The following is a 14,401-nucleotide window of genomic DNA, read 5'->3' on the forward strand; positions in this document are numbered from 1 at the left end:
ATCTGAAGTAGCAACAGCGCCACCTCTATTTCGAATAAAAAAACTTTTTCCGAAATAAAGTTATTCCGCGTCTAATATCCGTAAAAAGAAAGAACTAATTTGTCAGGATAAATTGTAAGATATTTTTTAGTAAAAAGAAAAATCGAGTAAACTAACGTAAATAGTAGTAAGAATTTTACGAATGAGAGAAAATGCGTTTTAATACAATCGATGAAGCTAAATATTTTATCAACATAGAAAAAATAAATTCTATCATTGATAGGTTGTTGCAATCAAAACGATTGATGCGTATCAAAATATCTTAACTCAGCAGTTCAATTTTTTTTTTCTGCTATGGAACCCTAATTGATCGACCTTCTTTTAGCGAGACCCCGGAAGTTCACTAGTGATTGTAAACGTATTAACCTAAGAAAAACTACTAATTAATTTGAAAACATTTAATGGAAATATTAAAAAAAAAATTTCCCATTTTATCAATAATAGTCTAAAATTTGATTTAATGTTAGGCAGTTTAACACATTTGGTATTTTAGTCTAGTTTTATTGTATTTATTTTTGTGTATGTATAAATTCAAAATGAAGAAAATTTTAATTATGATTTCCGTTGAAAGAAAACGAAAAAAACTATTACAACGTTGTCAATGATTGTCAAGGAAACATATTGCTCTATTTTTGGTAATGTAAACACTTCATAAATTATAAAATTAGATTGAAAAGTCATTATTTAATAAGTTAAGAAGCAAATGAAGTGTTTACATTATCAATTATATATCTCCGCTTCTTGGAATTATTTATTTCATATTTCTGTAGCTTGAATTATATTAATTTATTCTAAATTAAAAGTTTTGATAGAAAATATCAATACATTTTTTTATGCATGCATATTCTTTTCATAATTTATTAAATATATAGTTATTAGAAAAAATATTTATTTTAAACGTTTTACTTCTTTTTTGGCATATAACTGAAATATTTTTTTAAAGGACTATTGATTAAATAAAAATATAATTACATATTTCAAAATTTATCACTGTCCTAAAAAAAAGTCTGAATTTCCCTACCAACCTTCTTGGGAACCGTCGTCATAATTTATAATTTTGGCTTATTTGGTGTAGTTTTTAAGAACTGTAACTGGTTCTGAACTCGCCTTCAGTCAACTAAAAGTATATTTAAAAAATTATATTTATAAGTTTCAAAACAACTTGCTTATGAGTGCAAAAACCTATTGGGCATCATTTAATAAGTTTACTGATAGAAAATCTAGCTTTTTGTATTATCACTCTTCACAAATAATAAATTCATTTTGATATGCATCACAATCTCTTCCAATTATATAAATGCAATTTACACAATTAAAACGTACAATAAAAAAAAATTTGAATTATGCTATCCCAATAATCGGACACTAGACGCACGTTTTTGGACAAAATTATAACTGACAAAATGCTTAGTGTTTGCTCAGTGTTATGCTTAGGGTTCATGAGATTATACCTTGACAAAATTTATTGCGAACCCCTTCCTCATAATACAAAATCTTTATTTTCACATTTTGCAAGTTTTTAGGAAAGCTATTTTTAAAATTGTAGTTTATACTTCGATTCTCGGAAACTCTACTGCTAAAATATTAAATTGCACTTGATTTATTGGTACATATTTTTGCTTAAAACTATACGTTTACAATATATTTAATATTGCAGACAAAAGTATTCTGAAAAATTGTATTTTTAGTTATAAAACAATACACTTTTGCAAGGAACTTCAACTGGGCCCTCGGCAGTTCTGGGCCTTGATGTAATTGTCCTGCGATCTCGTGTCCTATGAGTATGGCCTTGATAATACAAAAATTCGTGAAACAAAATATATTTCGTGGGTGAGCTTTTTATTCTGGACACAGCTCAAAATACTTTTATAACAAAATGGACACCCGAAAAATGCGCATTTTAAATTTTTAATACAAATTAACAACTAAACGAGGAATTTCGTACTTATTTTTTTAAACACAAAGCATAATCATTAAGAGGCAAAATACCAAACTCCTGTGTTAAAGTGACTTGGTATAATACAGATTTATCTTCTCAGGAGTTATCTTTAAAGTGGCTTTTAAAAATCTAAATTTGCATAACCTAAATTTAATACCACTATAATAAATTCATAGGTTCCGTGACAACCTTGTAAAAGCAACTGTTGACTTTAAAATGCTTTTCCAAAAAAAAATACTAATTTTAAATTTTTTTTAAGTGATTTAGGAAAATGGATGACATTACATTCTTTAATTTTATCACCGGCGTTGAACAGCTGACTTAATTCTGAAAATACGACTATCAATATTCAATTCCGCGGCTTTGTAACTTAGAACCTTTAAATCCCAGGCTTTAACCCTTGTAACTTTGTGCCCCAGAAGACTAGAGAACTTCTGGATCCAGCATTGGGTCAAACTAGCCTACGCGGAGGACTTTTCTGGGAGCTTACCCGCATTTGCGTTACAAGGACAGGGAAACCTCAAACACCTCCCACGATTTTCCCCGACAAGAAGGGGATTCTAACCCATGATCCGTCTACCACTCAGGATATTTTGCGCAGCACTGTGGTCTCTGTATGTGAGGCAGGAGCAGAATTCGTATCAATCTGTCATTGCTGGAATTTGAACCTGGATCATCTCATTCGGAGGCGAAAGCTCTATCCCCACATTATTAATTTGTTTTGACTCATTAGTGGTATTATTTAGAAAAAGAACAATTTTCATGAAAGAAATTAGAAAAATTGAATCAAATTCTATGCTTATTTTTTAAATAGCTTTTTCTTAAACACGTACTTCGAGCTATGCTCATTTTTTAAACACGCATTTTGAGCTGTGTTCTTTTTCTTAAACTCACAGTTTGAGCTCTGTCTGAAATAAAAAGCTCACTAAAAAATTGCTCTATATCAAATTCAAAAAATAGAATTAAAGACAATTAACTGTTTCTGAAACATTAGTTAAGAAAATTTGATGTATACGCAATTTTGTATTTCACTTTATAAGCTCATAATATTTTAATATCAACAATAAAAACCAAAATGGGGATTTACAGTTTTTTTTTTTCGATCTTTCCGTGTTTATTAGATATCGATTCTATAAACGATTTCTTCAAAAAATAAAAATTTCTCATAAATAGGACATTTTATCTTTACATATTAAAAAAAGGCAAAAATTAAAAAAAAAATATTATGCAATTTTATTAGATTCTAAATCATTATATTAAATTACCAACTACTATAAATGATGTACAAAAACATGAAAAGAGGAGCTGATAAGATCATTTTTCTGACGGGCGTTCCCGTTCGACATAACTTCGATTAAATCATAAAAGTAGACAACATAAATGAAAACTTTTGCGTGACTATTAGAATAACGAGAATGTTCCTAAAAAAATAATTTCCCTGTTTTATGTTTTATTGCGTGGCGAAGACTAATTATATGAATTATAGTCATTTGCAACGATCCTTTCTACAAAGACACAAATTACTGATAATTAAAACTTAAGCTCTTTATCTAAAAAGACAGTTATCTATTCAGGTAACAAAAAGCCGTAAAAAAGTAGTTATTTTAAAAAATGCAAAAGACGGTAATATTTTAATATCAAAATTGTGTGTTCGAGCATTTTTCATCTTAAAACCTTCATAATAAACCTTAGATAAATAATAATTTGCATAAAAAGTATTATTTAAACTTTTTTTTTTACTTTCTACTTTACTTTCAAGTTAAATTTAGGAAATGTAAATCATTTTAACTTTTTTTTTGTGCGTGCGTACGTGTGTGTGTTTTGAAAGTCTTGGTACAATATAATTAGAATACAAGAGAGCATTGTTAAAGATTGTTCAATGCGATATAAAAAATGTGATATTCACGTAAGCGATTAGATGCTTTCATATATTCAGCTTAGTTAAAATAATTGATACTTGTTAAGCTCCTATCTAAAAACAATACTAAATAATAGCTTGATATAAACATTTGGAAAAAGTTCAGCTTTCAGTTCAGATATAGTACTTGATAGCCAATCTTCTGTTGATCTGCAACTTTGATCAATGTGCGTTGAGGGTAAAAAAAACGAAGTTTAATTACCGTTTTAATAGTTTGCATAACAGGTGCAAGTCAGAACTAATTTAAAATGGTCGGCAATTTTTTCGATGATGCGTCCCAAATAAAACAATTAAAATTTTTGTGTTTCAATTGAATGCCCTTTATACGGATTTAAAATACACCGTCGTAGGTTTACAAGGGTAATTTTTTAAAAAACTTTATTTGATAAACAACGTATCGGTCAACAGATGATAGTTTTAAATATCATATATATATATATATACAATCTTTTTTGCAGCTTACAGATATATTGCATGCAAAATATAAAAAAAATTCGAAAATGACACGAGTTCACATTGTTTACACTCTAACTTTTATTACTGATTTTCAAAAAACATAATTTTTTTGCTGGAAAATTTAACACGAAGAAATAAAAATCAGAAAATTAAAATGCTTTAAAAAATTTATAGTTTCATAATGTAAAAACCGAAATTGGCTATACCACGCCAAATGAAAACGCCAGGTAATTTAGGAGCTCATGAAACAATGTTGTCATGTAAGTCTGAAGCAGGGGGAAAAGAAAAAGAGAAAAAAAAATGAATATTTCGGGGTGGAGAGTTTTACAAGAGCCAGGATTGGCTGTACTGTGAGAAACGAACGGTATTACGTAATCGAGGCATGCTGATCTAACGGTGCTATAAACTAAGTCTAACGGAAAAGAAAAAGAAAGTATGAAAAAGATCGAATTAAACCATGTTTGGAAAAAAAAGGTACCTTAAGGTCGAAAGATCTTATAAGAAAAAATAAATATTTATTTATAAACTATATTTGTGATAATGACAAGATATTGTTTAATTATCTAGTTATAGCTTGCTAATTAATCATCTGGAAAGATTTCCGTGTTGGTACTTGCTCCGAAAATGTCGCAATGACACGGCAATGAATTGGCAATGACACGTGAGAAATAAAAATAAAAAAAATCACGGAAATAGAGTAATTTGGAGGAAATAACTCGTAGACAGCGTCAGGCAAGCCACAACAGATGTTTTTTTTTTCTCTCATAATTTTTTTTTTTCATGAAAACTCTTTGACGCCTAAGTGATTGTAGTTAGCGCTAAGGTATGAAACTATTCCCAATAACCTCAAGAATTCACCCTTAATTTTTTAATAATCGTAAGCAAGCAAAGCTTCAAAAATATTTCATATATTGCAGTATGCTAAGTGTTGCGCATGCCGAAAGTGTTACGAAGGGAGAGCACGACTTGGAAAATTCAGTTTGGGATAAAATTTGTTAAATTAGTATAGTATACCTTAAGGATGTTCATTCCTTTAGATAATAAAGTGCACTAGAAAGAAAATTCCTAGAAAAACGCATTTGAAAATTTAAGCACATTTGATATACTAGTTCTTAACTTCGTAAACGGCACAGTGGTCTTGTTGTAGCGTACATGCCTGATTACAAAGTGATGGAGTTCGATTCCTACAGTTCCTTTCCTCTGTCTTTTCTCTGTTTACAAATGATATTAATTACAATATAAATTATTCTATTGTATTTATTGCATTTTTTTTAAATATTAATTGACATCCAATTACATTACCGTAACAATATGAATTTTAATGAATTCATAATATTTATTATTTTAACCATTGTGTTAGCAGTTTAAAAGTTAGATTTTTAGTAACTAATATCTTTATATATTTTGTTTTATGAACAATAGTCTGGATTATAATTATCATAAAAATTTAAAACAATTATTTGGCCTATAGCGCAGTTAATAAAAAGATGACTGTTATCATGAAATTGATTTGCTGAAAGGTAAATATTATTAAAACTCAAAAAATTCCTCAATATTATGAATGGTCCGCCTTCCAATGAGGTGACCCGGGTTCAAATACCAGCGATGGCTGATCGATACGAATTCCGCATCAACCTTGCACCGACCACAGAGCTGCCGTAAAATATCCTCAGTGGTAGACGAATCACTGGTTAGAGTCCCCTTACCGTCAGGCGAACCGTGGAAGGTTTTCGTTGTTTTCCTCCCCATGTAACGCAAATGCGGGTTAGTACCATCAAAAAGTTCTCCACGAAGGCATATTTCTCCAAATACTTGATCCAGGTGTTCCCTTGTTTTCTGGATGGGGTTCAAAATTACGAGGCTGCAGAGTTGAACATTAGTAATCGCAAACCCAAAAATCAGGATCGGCTGTTCAACGACGGTTATAAAATAAAATACTTGATACAGGAGTTCCCTAGTCTTCTGGATTGGGTTCAAAATTACAAGGCTACGGAGTTGAACATTAGTCGTCGTAAACCCGAAATTGGGTCAGCTGTTCAACTACGGTTAAAAGATAAAATATTCAGAAACTGTACAAAACGTACCAATCATATCTTATACATTAAATTAAAACTGGTGATGGAAATTCATGACGATTGTTGGTATTTTAATATACAGTTTACATGAGAACTTTATTCGCGATTTTGCTTTATTAATTAGGCAAATATCCGTAAATGCTTCATTGGCACGCAAAATTGAGTGGTGCCAATACGATTTCTAGAAATCCTTTTAAAATTAACTTTTTAATTATTCCAATTACTGTTTATAAACATTATTATTTAAACCATGATCATTTAATTGAAAGATTAAATCATTATATTCAAACTTTAAATAGAATGATCATGGTCAAATTATTGAAATGCCAAGTAACATCTAATAACTAAAAAAATAAATATATATTAGATTTCCATTTATAAGTAGAAAATAAAATATTAAAAAAGAAATGAAAAAATTGTTCCACAGCTCTAATCGAAACAAACGGCAGGCGTCTTCCAGACAGACACGTACCACTAAGCCACTGTGCTGTTCAACTAGTATGTAAGATATGCTTTATTTTGAAATTCGTTTTATTTTTGACATTATCTGACTTTATTATTTTAAGAGTTGGACAGCTGAATATCTCTAATGTATATCTGTGATGGTTCAGGGGAAAGAGCATTCGCCTCCCAATGAGGTGGCCCGGGTTCAAATTCCAACTATAGCTGATCGATACGAAATCCGCAGCTGGATCGAGGTCGAATACAGTGCTGACGTAAAATATCCTCAGTGATAGACGGATCATGTGTTAGAATTCCCTTACCATCAGGCAAACCGTGGGAGGTTATCGTGGTTTTCCTCTCCATGTAACGCAAATGCGTGTGAATTCCATCAAAAAGTTTTCCACAAAAGCAAATTTTTCTCAATACTCAATCCAGAAGTTCCCTTGTCTTCTGGTTTGGGTTCAAAATTGCTACAGGGTTAAACATAGGCTGTCGTAAACTCAAAAAAACTCAAAATTAGTTGTTCAACGACGGTTATTTTTAAAATAAAAGCTAAAGTTTCATCCAAAGTGAATTTTTCAAGTAGCGTCCTCCCCTGGACCCTCCTCTTAAAATTCATGTATGATACAGAAAAATTTGTTTTTCAGAGTGTTTTCCACCATTTAACAATCTAATATGGTAATATCATAAGAATTAGCTGTTTCCGAAATTTTCTCAAAAATGGCAAAACTTATCCATGATTTTTGACAAAAATTATTTTTCGATGTGCATTTTTTATTAAAAAAAAAACTTTTTTGCCAATTATTAACTCAATTATTTCAGAAAAATAGTATATAATCACAACAAATTAGATGTAAATAGATTTTAAATCATGTTCATGAACTTAATCTTAAGTCAAAGGAAAAAATAAATTCATATAATTCTCAGTTTTTCCTTTCAACATATTTCGCGATGAGAGGCCGGCTGAAAAATGTATTATCTTATTACAAATAGGATTAAACGTTTCTCCAGAGAAGATCACATATTCCATTGTTTTCACGCATCGAAAACAAGCGATTGTTACAGCAACAACATTTCGCTCATTGTTTTCTGATCTCTTACAATCTTTCGATGTTAATCTGGAAAACTTTTCGTAATTTGGGCAACAAGTGATAGTGTTTTGACAACAAGCCAAAGCGGCGCATAATCATAAAAAGAGGTCAACTAAAAGAGGTGCATTAAATGCTCGCTTCTTCAATCCTAAAATCAATGAAATGCTATTGTTTATAAACATAATACTGTTGGAACGCTTGAAAAGTATTAGTACATCCATGTACGTGACTAAATTTCTTAACTCGAGGTGTTTCATAAATCTAATAAATGAGACTGAAAGAAAATATATATTGTCGGTGAACTTTTTATTCTGATCGCAGCACAAAATAAGTGTTTAAGAAAAAGGAAACAGCTTAAAATGAGAGTTTAAGAAATTTGACAAAGCCCAAAATGCGTGTTTAAAAAATATTAAAAGTGTTTCCTTGTTCTACAATGCATATTCGAGAATTTAGACATTTATGAGTTTCAACTTACACTTTTATTTTATCATGTATAAATGTCTAAGAATGAAACAAACCTTAGTAAATTTTAAATAGCATTTTTCCATTGAATTCTTAGTTTTTTTTTTTTTTTTTTTTTTTTTTTTTTTTTGCTTAGAAACTTAATTTTATACTGATTTAACGGTACGTGTACTAATGTAGTTGCTTAGCCCTCGTGTTTTTACGTAAGTAGTTTTGATTATTTATAAGATTAATGTTTCAATGCCGTTTTCGCTTAATTGCAGCCACATGTCACTACATCAATAACAAATACAAGCTAACTAATTTGTAAATTCAGAAGAAAATTGATAAAAATCCTATCTTATTACAAATGTGTCCAATTAAATAGTCATGTATTTGACAAGCTTATAATTATTATTAAATATCGGTATGTAGCTCTTTTGGCTCCCCACAACCTTGTAATTTTGAAACTTAATCAGAAGACCGGGGAATTCCCGAATAACGTTTTGGAACAAACATGTTTTTGCTTCAGCCACCTCTGCGTCGCGTAGAGGGGACCTTGGAAATCTCCCATGGTTAGCTATACCGCAATAAGGAATAATCTAAATCATTCTAATATTTAATTCATTTTACGTTAGCATTGGGATCAATCAGAGCCAAAAGTAATAAACGAATCATCTATTGCGAGGATCTGAATCGTGGGCAGATGAAAAGGCCATTTCTACGCGTAGTTACCTTATCTTTGTTTCACCTCATAGACAAAGAATTATTACTTATTCATATCAGGGATTCCCAAGTCATGAAATAACATTTTCCGTTCTGGCTGTTTACTTAGAATTAAAAAATAATTTATTTTATAAATACATTGAATGAAAAACTGTCATGCAATAAATTTAAAAAAATCAATGTAAGTGACAAAATTAAGATTTTTATATATTTAGAGTTTTTGTATAATAAGCTACATATCGCAATTTTTTTTTCAGAAATCAAATTTTTTAATAAGTTTTTTGGAATTCTATTTAGCATTCATAGCATTGGTAATAGAAAGAAAAAAGTTGTCGATCCACTTTTTTCGAAATCTATCGTGAAGGGCTTACATTGTGCTTGGACTTACATTGCATTACATCAGTAAAAATAATAAACATAATAAATAAAAAAAACACAAATTAAAAATAATAAAATATTAAATCAAATAAGAGTTATCCAGAGTTTGAAATAGTTTGAATTTTGTAGGCCAGTTTTTTTTTTCAGTCAGCGACGAGGGGAATTAAGCTTTCATGACTAATCAGAAATTTAGACGAAGTAGCGAATGCCTCCCCCCCCCCTCCTGCAAAAAAAATTCCTGATACGATCGAAATAATTAAAACTGTTGTTTACTTGTCAAAAGTTTTTCATAAAAAGCCATCTTTGTGTATCAAAACCTCTTAAGCTTGATTTGAACAGTCAGCAAAATTAAAAATTGATTCACCCTTAATATTTTTTGATCAAATGTTATTTTCTCGTTCCATGCCTCCTTGTGAAAATGAATGTTAGAAAAACTCCTAAATTTACTCGATTTAGATTTTCATTTAGGAAAGAAGACTTCCAGATTCTGATTTTTTTTCTGTTCATGTAGTTTCTGTAAGACTTAAGGCTATATGCTACAGTAGTTAAAACGTTTGAAGTACGAATATTATATATTGACAAACATGAATCTGAAATTTTTTGATGTACGGCATGAAGTATTGCGATAATTTTAACAAATAATAAAAAAAAATAACTTTTCCAATTTTTTATATTTAATGAAAGCTTTGATTAATAATTTTGTTAAAGAAAAAGTAGTAATTTAAAATGCTAGAAACTGTTTAGAAATTTGATTTGTAATAATTTCAAAGATTGAAGCTTTGAATATAACACTCTGAAATCTTAGCTTTATAGTAAAAGAATTTCAACTATTAAAACAAAGCTAATTTTCCTTAAATAACCGATAAAATATATGTTGATTCAACAAATGTTTGGCGACCCAAATTGTTTAATCTGTCAACTTTGTAAGTGTAACAAATCTAAACTGAATTATATCCAGTGTCCAATTTAGAAAATCTAGGAGCACCCCGCCCCCGCAAAACTGCCGGTGTCTGCGGGTAGGGATGTTCAAATCAAGCTGGCTGATCATCATTTCTAACAAAATATACATATTGTTCGTTTGCAAAGTCCTTTTAAATGATTTGTACCATAAGAAAGTTTTAGATGAATATATAAAAAGAATTCAAGCTTATATTTATTTTAATTTTTTTTACTCAGAAGTTTAGTCCGAAAAAAAAAAATACTGTTTACAAATTTCAAAAGACACCAAGAAATTTGTGTCCTCTCAAGACTCTAACCAGGCTTTTATGCAATTTTATTTCGTACGAAGATCTGTCAGATTACACTAAACTAATTATTCATTAATTAGTTAAATTTATTTTATTCAATTCTGAACAACAATTCAGAAAAAAAAGAAATTATTCAGACACTTTTTCTAAATGAAAATCAAAACGCAATATTTAAGAAAAATTACGGCATAAGTTTTGAGTAATTCGAATTTCTAAAATATGAAATTACCATTAAAATTGAAACTAAAGATTCTTAATATCAAAATTTCATTAAATTATCTAAAAGGTATAAAATTTAAGAAATGAGAGCAGAAACTAATTGTAAAATTCTCTCTTATTATTATTTAATATGAACAATGTTGATTTGAATATAGTAGCATATTTTTACAAGTAGTATATTTATTAACATCGTATAAAGTTAAATTACAACATGGAAATAAAATCATACAAAATAAAACATTAATGATTTTTTTTAAAACTGAATTTAAGAAGAAAATGAATGAAAACTTAAAATTAGCTAAAAATAACAATAAAGTTTAATTAACTTAAATTGATACCTCTAAACATGAGCTCATTGGAAGCAATCTTTCTATGTGAATGCAGTAAATAATCTTCTTTAGTAAAATATCCAAAAATAAAAATTGTCTTAACTAGATCCAAATATTCAATTTCGTAAATATTCCAAATAAAATGCACTAAACTAAAAGTCTCCGAGTTTTTATAAATAAAACTTTCTATGAAAAAAACAAGTAACTCATAAAGCCACTGAAGAAATTTTACTGCGAGAAGAAACCAAAAAGAGTTTCTTACTGCGAGATACACTAAAAAGAGTTTCATTCATTCTCAAAAGTAGTGCGGCCTTCTCAATAATAACAGATTTCACACTGAGTATGCGCAGTAACGAGGTTGTTTCTTAACTTTCAAGCTTTACAAAGCCGATTTTCAACTTTCTTCGTGTCACATTAATGCACATCACAATTTTGAAATGTTTATATTTTAGATACAAATCAGATTTTTTTTCTTACATAGGAAAATATAAAGTTATATAGTAATACAGTGAAACTTCTCGGGAGCGACCACTCATTGTTCCATAGTAAAGTGTTATCTTTTTCTTCCATTCGAAAATATAAAGTTATTTAGTTATACAGTGAAACTTCTCGAGAGCGACCAGTCGCTGTTCCACAGTAAAGTGGCTGTTCCACAGTTAAGTGTTTTTTTTTCTTCCATTCGAAAATATAGAGTTATATAGTTATACAGTGAAACTTCTCGGGAGCGACCNTTTTATAAGTTATCAATTTAAGTGTATGCATATTTTTATAGACTTTATACAAAGTCAGGAGAAAAAATTTTATAATAGATATGCAAATATCATTCAATCTAAGCTTAAATTTTTACAAGGCTAGATGCCACTTAGTATTCATTTGAGAAAACACAAAATAATAATACAAACGGAAATAAGAGTGCTCAAATTTTGGAAATATCTAAATCAGATCAGACCAACCCAAATGATTTAAAAAGCCACTTTGCTGATGAGAAACTTTTAAGTGAGCTGTACTTCTGATAAACATGTTTTTGAAAATATAATACTGTGGCAGTGACTAAGATTGGAAAGAGAGAGTTTGTGCCAACTACAATCGCCACAAAGTTCATTGATAAACAGATCACATACTATGGTGTCTTTCTATAATGTCCAAATCTATTCTACGTTTTATGTTATATATGTGTCTAAGTTAACAGTGTGGTATTAATAAACAAACCACGATAATACAAATACAGTGAATCCGCAGTAAAATCCCTGTTAATGGAGATTGTGGTGGTTCTTAGGTGTTACCTCCATCGATTTTAAAATGATATAGAAGGTACATGATTTTTTGCAAACGATTTTAACTTTAGTCAGTGTCATTTTTTCGGGTGCCACTTGTCAAAATTTAGCGTCAATAAAAATTATTCTCACAGACATAATTATTGTCTAAAAACAAATTTACCAATTATGAATGATAGAACTATTTTAAATAAATAAACAATTGTATTTTTTGCATTTAATTTTGTATCATAAAAATAAGTAAACTTGATTTGTGTGTTTGAGATGCTCAGTTTTTTCTAAAACAACTTTTTTTTTTATTTAACTTTCATCTCTAAGAATAAATCATTGATAGCATCGTCTTTAGTGCACTAAGACTGCTACATGAGGTTATAGATCTCTTTCAGAGATCGTCAAAAAGGGCTCTCCAAATAAAAGCCTCATGCAAATATTTGAACACATTTTAATCTATTTATTTGTTTTGTTAATATCCTTTATTTTTTTGTGTTTTCTTATTTGACCTTTTCCGCATTTGGTGCAGAAGTTTCGCCCGGTCGCTGGGAGACATTACGGGCACTGGGAGGTGTTATGCGGAAAGAAAAAAACCACGAAAATCTCTCATTATTAACCCGATAGCAAATGAGGGCTTCAACCCATTTTTGTCCATTTAATACTGGAGAATATCCGCGCTAACACTAGGATCTAATGTATGCTGGGAATAGCGTGTGTATTTATAAACAATTGTCAACAAAGATTGCCGTGCTGATGCAAATTATACCTTAGTAGAAACATTTTAGAGCTCTATTGGCATCGGGCTAATCACGAAAGGTCTTCGTGGTCTTTATCTCCGTTTTGCGCAAATGCTTATTAGTTTCGCTTAAAAGAATTCTTCAATGTGAATGCTACCTTGTTCTTTAAACAGGTGTTCTTTTGTCTTCTAGATTCAAGGCTAAGAAGTTGAAAATGAAAAAAGCTGCATATCCATTGAGTGGATTGGTGGTTAACGGTAACAAGTGGTAACCTAAATTATGAAAAAAAGTGAGAGCAGCGTAACTAGTCATGATCATGTTTTACCACAATGAAAAAAAAAATACCCGAAACAGTTTTATAAGCATTTTCATAAATTAAAATGCGTTATTTTTGAGTGAAACAGCAAACTTTTAGTGACAAATTGAAAATAATTTGTGTGTTTCAGCAACTATACCTCGATATTTTTTCTATCGAAACTAATAAAAAAACTTTTTATCAATTTCAAAAATACTTTTAGATGAAATGAAATAACGTAATATTTTGACCACAATCAGCGTTACATAAAAGAATACATTTTTTAAAATTAAAAAATTATCAAGTTCTCTCCAATTAAAGCGATAGATATCGGTAAAACATCTACTTCGCAATATTTGAGCTCACGCAATCTCTAAATCGTTTTTGATCGGTTTTCAAACTAACAAGGCTAGATAAAATTTGATGCCAGTTTGTTCCAAAATAAGGTCGCTAAAATTTTATTTCTTGAATCTAAGCCTAAATGCATGTATATTTATTTATCTTTACCAATAAAATTATATTCGTTGATAAACTTTAAAAATCCTCCGTGAAAACAAGCAAATGCTAGGTCACGAAAATCATTTAAAAAAAATTTTAAAACAGAATCAAATAAATAGACCCCAAAAACTTCGTGAGTTATGTCTTCACAAACATACTTAAGACATAGAGATTGGGGAAAAAAAACGTATAAGCTTAAAAGCTCATTTACTCAAATTCACTAAAATGTCACTTAGCTGCTTCTTCCACTAAGCTCTTAAATTGTGTATATATATACTAGTGGGCTCCGCCCTCTGCTCGCTAC

At 29.8% G+C, this 14,401-nt stretch overlaps 1 protein-coding gene across 4 annotated transcripts in view; it reads right to left on the reverse strand.

The window, feature by feature from the left end:
* LOC107447991 (CD151 antigen) overlaps positions 1–14,401 on the reverse strand; it is a 161,508-nt gene that overhangs the window by 139,013 nt on the left and 8,094 nt on the right. Inside the window, exon 1 of one of the 4 annotated variants that reach the window (XM_043051760.2) lies at positions 11,312–11,837. The exons of 2 other annotated variants lie outside the window; for them this stretch is intronic. The gene's annotated coding sequence lies outside the window, so the exon portion shown is untranslated. Of the gene's footprint in view, positions 1–11,311; positions 11,838–14,401 lie in introns of those variants that run through there. One more of the 4 variants, XM_071187510.1, reaches the window with a different exon arrangement.

The sequence above is a fragment of the Parasteatoda tepidariorum genome, chromosome X1 (assembly GCF_043381705.1).
Source record: "Parasteatoda tepidariorum isolate YZ-2023 chromosome X1, CAS_Ptep_4.0, whole genome shotgun sequence".
Lineage (NCBI taxonomy): Eukaryota > Metazoa > Arthropoda > Arachnida > Araneae > Theridiidae > Parasteatoda > Parasteatoda tepidariorum.